The following is a 10277-nucleotide window of genomic DNA, read 5'->3' as shown; positions in this document are numbered from 1 at the left end:
ATTAATACAGCCTCCCATATATTCTGCTCACCAGCAGCCGCTGATGTGGAACCAATAAAGACCTTAGCAACGTCTTTAATGGCTTTTTTAGCATCTTTGTGGACAAAGTCATTCTGACTCTTGTTGTTTAGTAAGTCTTGGTTTCATAAGTGTTCACGTTTTGATCATTTTGAAGAATTATTTATATTTTTTGACTCATTCTCGTTTCACTTTGCCAAGATTAGCAGTAAAATCTTGGAAAAGTGAAGCTATTGGAGCATTTTTCACATTTTCATGTGAAAATAGCTCCAAACAGATGCACAATTATACAATCTTACATCTTTGAAAAGCAGAAGTGGAGCTTCCTACACAATCAACAAGAATGCAGGAAGTGGTTTCTGAATAGCAAGTTAACAACAAAGCAATTGTCTTTTCCAGCAGCCATTATATAGCACATACTGCTGATCAAAACACCGACAATTACAAATCACAACTGCAGATATCAAAACCCAATTTAAATCCAGTATGAATCACTTGTGTCAAACTGAAGGCTCGGGGGCAAAATTTGGCCTGTTGTGGTTCTTTATGTGGCCCTTAAACTCAAGACTCCAAATTACATCAGTTACCTCCAGTTTTTCACAGTTGTGAAAATTCACACAAAATCAACAGATACATGCATTTTTTTTGTTGTAATACTTGATTATGAATTTATTGGAAATTTTCTGCAAAAATGGTCAAAACGTCGGGTTTAGGTGATGCTAATTCACATTATTTTGTACTTTTAGACATTTCTACCTCGGCTTTACTTGATGTCAAAGTACAGTTCATGATATATGTGGCTGTTAACAAAAAGTCATATTTAACATCATACAGAAGCATAAATATTGCTCTTAATCTTTGCAAAACAATCTTTAAAACAATCTCGACATTCTGGACGGATTGATCAATATTATTTAGTGTCAGCAAGAACTTATTGAGTGCAGAGACAGATGTTTATTAATATTTCATTAACAGTTTATTGGGTTTTATTGATACATTCTGGCACAACCAACCCTTTAAGAACATGATTTTCATTTGACCTGAAATGGAAAAAGGAAGAAAAACAACAACTTTAGCTTCCTGAAAACTATTTTTTATTTGTGTTTTTGTTCTTCTTAACACTTTTGTTGATTTTTCTTCTTTTATTGACTCTGAGCTGAGCTGCTACAGTGTTGAGTCTTTCCTAATGACTTCTGGACTTGGTGCAGTAACCTCTAAAATCCCCTGCAGGACTGGACGCCGTTTAGCTTCCTGCCTTCTGTGCGTTCATCCATCTCCACTTAGTATTAGAAGTGAAGGTCAGCGCTCTGAAATACGAAGCGGTCGACCTCAAAATTTAATTTCTGCCTCATTTCCAGGTCGCAACACAGATGTTAATAGAGTCTGTTCGTTTTACACACCGCGACCGCTGACATGTAACCGCCGCCCACAGTCCAAGGGGAGCTGTACGGCCCGCCAAGTAAATTAGTGAGAGATCATTGATCACCCACAGCCTGAGAAAGAGGAGAGAATTAATTGGACAGATCAGAGAGTGAGGAAAGACAAATGTGAGAAATATTTTGGCAGAGGAAGCGCAGAGACAAAGTGAGGGAGTTGTTGAGCGAAGACTCGCAGCTTTTTAAAAGACGCCCACAGTCTGCTGCTGCTGCAGGAGCCGACTGAGATCAGCCACTCCTGATCTGCTGCCTGGGGACTCTTACAGAGATTTGAGTTTAATCAAAACTTCTCTTTTATTTAAAGTTGTGTAACATGTGAAGGGCAGAATGGGGATTTTATGAATGGTGACCTTGTGCTTCATTAGGTAACTTTATGGCAATACAAACATGTTTGTTAATGTTTTTTGCACAAAATCATTCTGATGATTTATCAAACTGATGGTTAGCAAGGTATTGCATGTAAACGACTATGTATTTGCGGCAATATGAGGTCAAAGTTCATGCTCGCTTACTAAAAGAGAAACTGAAGGTTAGATTGCTTATATGATCGGAGAAATTTATGTCTGCAGGAACATTTTCCATTTTCTCAGAGTGAGTTGCAGAGCTTTTGTTTCTATTATGATAGCAAGAGACTAATGTTTTCATTTCAGGTTGTACATATTACAATTTTGTGTTTCTACAGGAATAATTTTATTTTAGATGAGTTTGTTAAATGGATTAAATAGTCTCCAGCCTGAATAAGTCTGAGAACTGTTTTAAATCCAAATAAGCTGCTGCTGGCCACGCCCCCCCGACTCAACGTTTACATTTTCACGTGAAAATGGCTGCAAACAGATGCACAATTATACAAATGTACATCTTTGAAAAGCAGAAGTGGAACTTCCTGCACAATCAACAAGAATGCAGGAAGTGGTTTCTGCATTCTTGTTGCAGAAACCAACAAGAATGCAGAAAAGACAAGTAAACAAAGTACTTGTCTTTTCCAGCAGCCATTGTACAGCGTATACAGCTGATTAAGCATGCTGGAGCTCTGCTTGGGTTGCTAGGTAACGAGGTTGGACTCAGCTGGGGTTGCTAGGTAACACCACAGTGGTGTTTTGTTTTTTGTTTTTTTAAGATGATTTAAGAAGTAGCTGAGACACAAATGAAAGTACAAAAATGTGCAGGTTACGAATTTTACATAAAACGTCCTACTCTACTGTGGTCTTTATCTAATGAATGAATGAATAAGTTCATTATTGTGAAATATTTTTCCTTCTCTTTTAAGAAAAATAAAACATAATTTCATTGTGAATTTTTACCCATGCAATAATATCATATATTGTTGTAATTTTTATTTGATTCCAGTGGTTTTTATTTCAAAACTCTTGTAACTATTCATTCAATTATTTCACAACTATGCATATTTATTTAATTTTGAGCCTTTTGACATTCCGTAGAATCTTCCAAAAATGCCTTACTGCCATTATTTTTGGTGTTTCGTGCTGGAACAGAGCAGCTTTACCTGTAAACAATTCCTTCACAGGGTGAGGGGTAAATGAAGTGGACCTCTGCTGTGTGTTTACCTCTCAGTGGGTTAGCCACAGCAGCTGCAGGTTAAACTGATTGTTATTTTGGAGGCAAGAGGAGCAGCGGCTCCGTCTCTGCCTCTGTAAAGTGATTACCCTCATTCACAACCATCCGTCTCCGAGCAGAACGGATCTCTCCGATGCTTTTTCTTTTTTTTATAACCTGGGATAAACTCAATCTCGCATCCGAGTGTATCCAATTATACATCCCCGGCAGGCTCATTCAGAACCAGGTCACCTTAACTCCTATCTCCTCCTCATCGAGGGGCGACTGAAAGGGGAATTTGATTGGAAGATTTCGTTTTAAGGTGGGTGGTGGAGGAGAAGGCCGGAGGAGAAACTCCAGCCACAAGGTGAAGTCAAAGGCAGCAGATATTCTGACACTTTTCACTCACTTTGGCTCTTCATGTGCAAACGTTTTTCATATTATGCAAAACATAAAGCTGGTTTTCTGTATCCCTGTAGACGCCCTCTTTCAAATTAGGATAATTTAGTCTTCATTAGGTTCTAAAATTGTTAACATTTTGCTTCAGGTGAAGAAAAATATATGATTTAAATTGAAGTTGAAGCCAAAAAAGTCCATCTCTACTTTCCAACATAAACACAAAATCTTACCAAGAATGTTTGGTTTAGTTTCTAGTACAAATATCTTAGTGCACTTTGGAGCTTGTTTACAGTAAATAATTCCTTAATACTGATTTTAAAAAGGTACTAGTTCCACTGGTTGTTATTTTACACATAACAAAACTTTTCCACATGTTTTCAGTTAAATATTCTTCCAGAAAATCTTGTACCTTTTTTTTTTTCTTTTAAAGAAAATTATTTTAAGGAATTATTAAGTTCCTGTATCTTGCTGAAAAGTTTTGTCTTATTTAAAAGTGTAATAAAATATTTGTTTTGGAAACAAAACAAAATATGCGATATGTAAAAGTTCTGCTTGTTTTTAGTGAATAATTCCTTAATATTGATGAAAAATTAAGATTGTTTCATGGAACCTAAAGAGGAACAATCTGGAGTTATTTCAGCTGGAAACTAGAGATCAGCCTGAAATAACGGACTCAGACCTGAACCTTCAGAGACACATAAAGACAGTTACAAAGTCGGCCTTCTATTAGCCTGAATGAATTAATGCATTTTCCAGGCAGCCATCTTAAATGTTTATCAGTAACTCTTTCTGTTGAAAGAGTTTAGATATGTTGTGTTTTTAAGATTATTTTCTGATGTTTTTCCAGCTTGGTATTGTGTTAAAATACATCTTAAATTTGCAGAAGGAAGTCGCCTTTTCATCTCTAATCTTCCATAAATCTGATGATAACAGCAACACTTTGAACAATAAGCTAGTTAGTGTGTTCAGTAGACTCAGCAACATATTCCATTGTGTTAGCACTTTGCTCTAAGGCTGATGCAAACTGTGGGAAATGCATGTTGTAACAAAAAAGCCCTGTTGGCCTCTCCTGAGAAGAACACAGCATGAATGTTCCCAGAAGGAACGGTGAAACAAAGAGGACAAGGTCATTCTCCACACGCTGTCCTGCTCACCATAAATCACTGAAAGTGCCAGACAAATGTTTGCAATCAAAGCGTCGTCATTATGGCGGCAGGTCTGCCGGGACGAAACGGATCCCGCGGATGAGACACTCACAGAGTTTAACTGGTTACACAAATTTAACAGATGCGTTTTCTATTAGCTTAGCAGGAAAGCTGAGCCTCCAGAGGGAAACAAATCAGTCTAGAGTTTTTTGTTTTTATGTTTTTACCTCTGAACGTCTTATCAGAGCCACAGGAAAAATGTTTGATTTTACCAAAATAAGGCATTTAGTTGACTTAACTTTTTATCAGCTGCATTGAACATTGAAACAACACAAGCTCATAGTAGCAACATGGTGGAGCAGCTCTGTTACTTTAGCTCTGATTTGACTTTTAATCATAATTTTTGGTAGTTTGTGTAGCTGGAAAGATTTCTGCTCTCACTTTGTTCACTGCAAAAACACAAAATCTTACCAAAGTTTCTAATGCAAATGTCATATACTTGAAATAGGACAAAATTAACTTTCAAGTAAGTTTTCAGCAAGATACAAGAGCTTTCTTATTAAAATTGATGGAAAAAGTTCTAATTCCACTGTCAGGTTATTTCTCTTCTATCATGGGGAAAATGTCTTGTTATACATGAAATAATCTGCCAGTAGAACCAGTAGTTTCTCCATCAGTTTTAAGAAATTATTGATTTAAAATAAGCTCCTGTATCTTGCCGAAAACTTCTTTGAAGAGATTCAAGATTCAAGAGACTTTATTGTCATTCACATCACGTGTTACATGAGGTGGAAGGAAATTGAGAGTCACGGCCCCAGTTACATCCAAATATAAAGTATAAAATATAAAAACTAGCTACAAGATCAAATTGTTATAAATAGGAAAAATATTTACAAATATATAAAAACAAGAAGTAGAAAAATGAAATGTATATTAATAGGAATGTACAAAATGGATGAAGTATGAATAATGTAGCAGCATGGGAAGATAAATTTAGMAGTGCAACATTTTAAAGTGTCCGAGTGTAAAGTGCAAATACAGTGTCATTGGGGGGGTTAGGGGTTGAAGTGACCAAGTTATTGTTAGGGACAGTGCAGTGAGAGAGACTGAGAGGAGTTTGAGAGTCTCACAGCTTCTGGTATGAAGCTGTTTCTCAGTCTGGTTGTCCTGCATTTGATGCTCCGCAGCCTCCTGCCTGAGGGTAGCGGGACAAAAAGTGAGTGTGCTGGGTGAGTGGGGTCCTTCMTGATGCAGGAGGCCCTTTTCCTGCATCTGGAGGTGTAGATGTCTGTGGTGGTGGGGAGGTTGACTCCAACAGTCCTCTGTGCAGCCTTCACTACTCTCTGCAGAGCTTTCCTGTCTGCAGCAGAGCAGCTACCGTACCACACGTTGATGCTGGAGCACAGCACGCTCTCCACCACACATCTGTAGAAGGAGGTGAGGACTGAGCTCCCCAGTCCTGCACGCTTCAGCCGCCTGAGGAAGTAGAGCCGCTGATTCGCCTTCCTGACCAGAACGGAAGTGTTGTTGCTCCAGGTGAGGTTGTTGCTCAGGTGCACACCCAAGTACCTGTAGCTGGAGACAACTTCCACCGCAGATCCTCCGACGAGCAGGGGGAGGTGGGCGTGTCTGCTCCGTCTGAAGTCCACAATCATCTCCTTCGTCTTCTTGACGTTGATGCAGAGGTTGTTTTCTCTGCACCAGCCCTCCAGGTGTTCCACCTCCTGTCTGTAGCTGGACTCATCACCGTTTGTGATGTTTCCAACCACTGCTSTATCGTCCGCAAACTTCACAATATGACAGCCAGGATGKAGAGGAGAGCAGTCATATGTGAGCAGCGTGAACAGGAGGGGACTCAGCACACAGCCCTGTGGAGAGCCAGTGCTGAGGACTGTGGTGGAGGAGGAGATGTTGTGGATCTTCACAGACTGCGGCCTGTTGGTCAGGAAGTYCAGGACCCAGTTGCAAAGTGAAGTGCTCAGTCCAAGTGAAGAAAGTTTATTTATTAGGGTCTGAGGGATTATTGTATTGAAAGCCGATGTGAAGTCCACAAACAGCAGACGGACGTAGGAGTCCTTCTGCTCCAGGTGGGTGAGAGCAGTGTGGACCACAGAAGAAATGGCATCTTCTGTGGAGCGGTTCTKCCTGTAGGCGTACTGGTGAGGGTCCACAGTGACGTCGATGGTGSCTTTGATGTGGGTCATTACCAGTCTTTCAAAGCACTTTGTGACTATCGGCGTGAGGGCTATTGGCCGATAGTCATTCAGACCCATCACTGAAGTCTAGAAACTAGAAGCTACATCAAAAATACTTGGCGAGAGTTTGTGTTTTTGCAGAGTCTACATTTAGACAGTGATTATGATGCATTACCGTGGTAACATTTATGACCGGACACAGTTAATTATCACCTCAAAAGCTGAACTTTGACCCTCAAATCCCAGAGGAGTTGAGGAGAAGAGGGAAGGAGAAAGTTTGAAGCATTTCTTCCATCCATCATAAAGACTCGTATCCTCTACTCCAGCATCTTTCTAACCATACAGCCAGACAGAGACCTAAAGAGGAGCGGCAAAAGCAAAGGAGCTGGATTAGCAGCGCTAGCTAGCAACTGATGGTGTCATCCAGGACATGTTGATGTGAAATACTCTTTCTGTTGGCTTAATTTTGAGATGCTAGCAAATCATGACGTCTTCAGTCAGAGGGATTTTCAGATTGGTTGCAAGATTGACTGCTGCCCGAAATACTCATTTTGAATTAAATTAAACAAGCTAAATAAGTGGATTTTATTAAAATATTACACTATTTATTCAAAGTATTAAAATTACTGTTACTTTTCAAAAACATTTTTACTAGATTGTGTTCAGATATAACATAAAATCCTAATGAAATGTGTTGAAATTAGATTTTACCGTGACAAAATGTGAAAAAGGGTCAAAGAGTGTGAAAACGTTTGCATGGTGTGTTGCCTGAGTTCATGTCATGTAATTTCCAGGCAGCAGCAGCAGCAGCAGCAATGATCCTGTTTCTATAAAACTGTGGGAAAACATGATAAGGTCACCAAACAAGAGGTCATGATGTGAAACCAGTGGGCCAGGAAATTATCCACAGCGACTGTGAAAGAAAAGCTCGACCCGGTTTATAAACACGGCCTTATTCCTCTGTGCCATTTCATTTCTGCCGTGGTTTGGACCTGAATGTAATGAGACTATTTAATAAAGCCGGGCATCATTTGGAAGAGAAGAGCGGCAGAGAACCGGCGGAGATCTAACGACATCCAGTGAAAAAATACTTGATATTCTTTTTAGAAAAAGCACAGAAATGTAAAAATCTAAAAGTTTTGACTTTTCAGAAATTTCTGGAGTTTGGAAATTTTTCCTAGCAAATTTTCAACTTTTCAAACTCAGAAATGTTCTAGTTTTTGTTTTTTTTTTCAAGAAAAAATCTGATATTTTTTGGTGGAAATACATGTATAATTTTTGCTGTCAGCGATGGCTGTTACACTCTGTCATAGAAATCATTTGGAAAACTTTGTTTACAGTTGAAGCCAGATATCTTCCTACACTTAATAAAAAGACAAACACATTTCTTTCCCACTGTCTAAATTTAAATATTCTCATCTTTATTTACTCAACATGAATTTAAAAAGAAAACGTTTTACGCATAACATTAAGCTTGTGCATAAAGTACGGCGGTACTTTTTGTGCATAAATCACTTTTGTACTTTATGCACAAGTACACTTTATACACAAGCTTGACTTGTGTATAATTTATGCTTTGTGTAATTTTAAACCTCTGGATTAGAGAAATACCACTAAAAAAATCCAACTCTGAGTGATAAATGCTTGGATGCAAGCGATTTATTTAAGCACCCAGAAATAACTTGAGTTGTTCCCTCAAACAGAAAATAATCACATTCAAAGATTAGTGAATCAAGAAATTGCAGCTCCTATTATCTATTTTACAGTCGGTCTGAATTATTGCTGAATCGTTGACATCTTTTCTCTGAGATTCAAACGGCGCCTCCCACATGACTTTTCCTTCCCGGTTTCCAACTGAAAGAAACGAGAAGATGACTCACCGCCTCTGAAAAAGGGGAAAAACGCTTTAAACAAACTTCCCTGAATGAAAAGTAACAGCAACTTTTCTCTCTCCTGAAGTTGTCTTGGGAACGAGTTGTGCACAAACACTTTCCACTTGACGTACATGAGACTCACACTTGACACGCACTTTACATAACAAGAAGGAAAAAGGAAGGTGGGTCTGAGAGGGAGGAAAACCAACCAAACGCTCACTAGTCTGGAAATTGTCACAGCGAATCAGTCGGATCGTGGAGCTGAAAGCACAATAGGCAATTTGAAGTTTATGGAGGAGCAGGAGCGGCCTTTGAAGCTTCTGAAGCCGACTTGTGAATGTAATTAGCAGGCACGCTCCGTCTGCGATAACTCCAACTGTGTCGAGGAGAAACTCCCACTTCAGCCTCATTCAGTCGCTTTGTTTCACCTGAAACGGTAGCAGGTGGCTGACGCTTCGTGATGTAAAAGTCGGGGAAGAGCAGAGCTGCAGAAGGGTGCCAGCTTTGATCTCGGCCCTCGTCCCATTTCTACTGAGGCTGACCTGATTTCTGGGATCTGTGCAAAGAAAATGTGTTGTGATCACTCAGTTAAACGAGCAAAGAAAGAGAGAAAACTGACTAGATGTAGGGTGCATTAACACCAGCCCTCTTTGATTCGCTTTAATTAAACTCTAGCTGAAAGTTTGGTTTGTTTGGAGGATGTGAATAAGCATCTAAGGCTGTTTTCCCACCTAGTCCAGTGGATTCAATTTGAATCAGAACAGAATTGAAACATTGGTTACATTTTACTTTTGAGAAACCTGTTCCCCTCCTCGCCTGTGGGGGCGCTGCACCAAGGACCACTGAAGGAAACGACACAAAAACTCTGAAGACACTGAACGCATCTTCCTTCTTCACAAAATGTAAAAAAAAATGCAGTGGCGTCAGATTTTAGTGGTTGTAGGATTTCTCTTTAGCAACAAACTATGAGCCATTTCTCTCACTAGCGCTGGGCTTGTGTGTATGTTTTGGTTGTATTTACCCAGAATTCCTTGCACTGTAGCCCACTTCCTGCTTTTGGAGCGTTCTTCAGTCTGCTTGGCGTTCACATATGTAGTTGAATTGCACCAGAGTTTAGTTCAACTGAACCCAGACTGAGGCTCGTCGGCAGACCAGAGTTCACACATAACGTCCTTGGCACAATAATTTATTTAAATTTAGAAAAACTAAATAGGTAACAATACTTTTACTATCTGTCTAAATCTATTGGTACAGCTAACTGTGGATTCATTTAAAGAATGAAACAAGTTCTGACCGGTGTCGCCCTCTGATTGGTGGTGTTATAAAAAATGACCTACAGTCTACAAAAAACTGATTTTTATAGATTTTTACAAATTAGACATTATATCCAGAATCATAGTGACTGGCAGAAACTTTCAGCAGACATGACAAAGAYGGAAGAGATTCTATTATCAATAGCAAAAGGTGATTCTAAAAAAGGTCTCATATCAAAAATATACAAAGGCCTGCAATATGAATCTAATGTAAACAAYAAAGAAATTAAGGAGAAATGGGAATTGGAGGCTAACATAATAATAGCAGACGAGGATTGGGAAGAAACATTTAGCTCTGGACACAAATTAACTAATAGTCCGACATGGAGGGAGTTTGATTGGA

The sequence above is a fragment of the Poecilia reticulata genome, linkage group LG20 (genome assembly GCF_000633615.1).
Source record: "Poecilia reticulata strain Guanapo linkage group LG20, Guppy_female_1.0+MT, whole genome shotgun sequence".
NCBI classification, from domain to species: Eukaryota; Metazoa; Chordata; class Actinopteri; order Cyprinodontiformes; family Poeciliidae; genus Poecilia; species Poecilia reticulata.
This window is presented reverse-complemented; position numbering follows the sequence as displayed.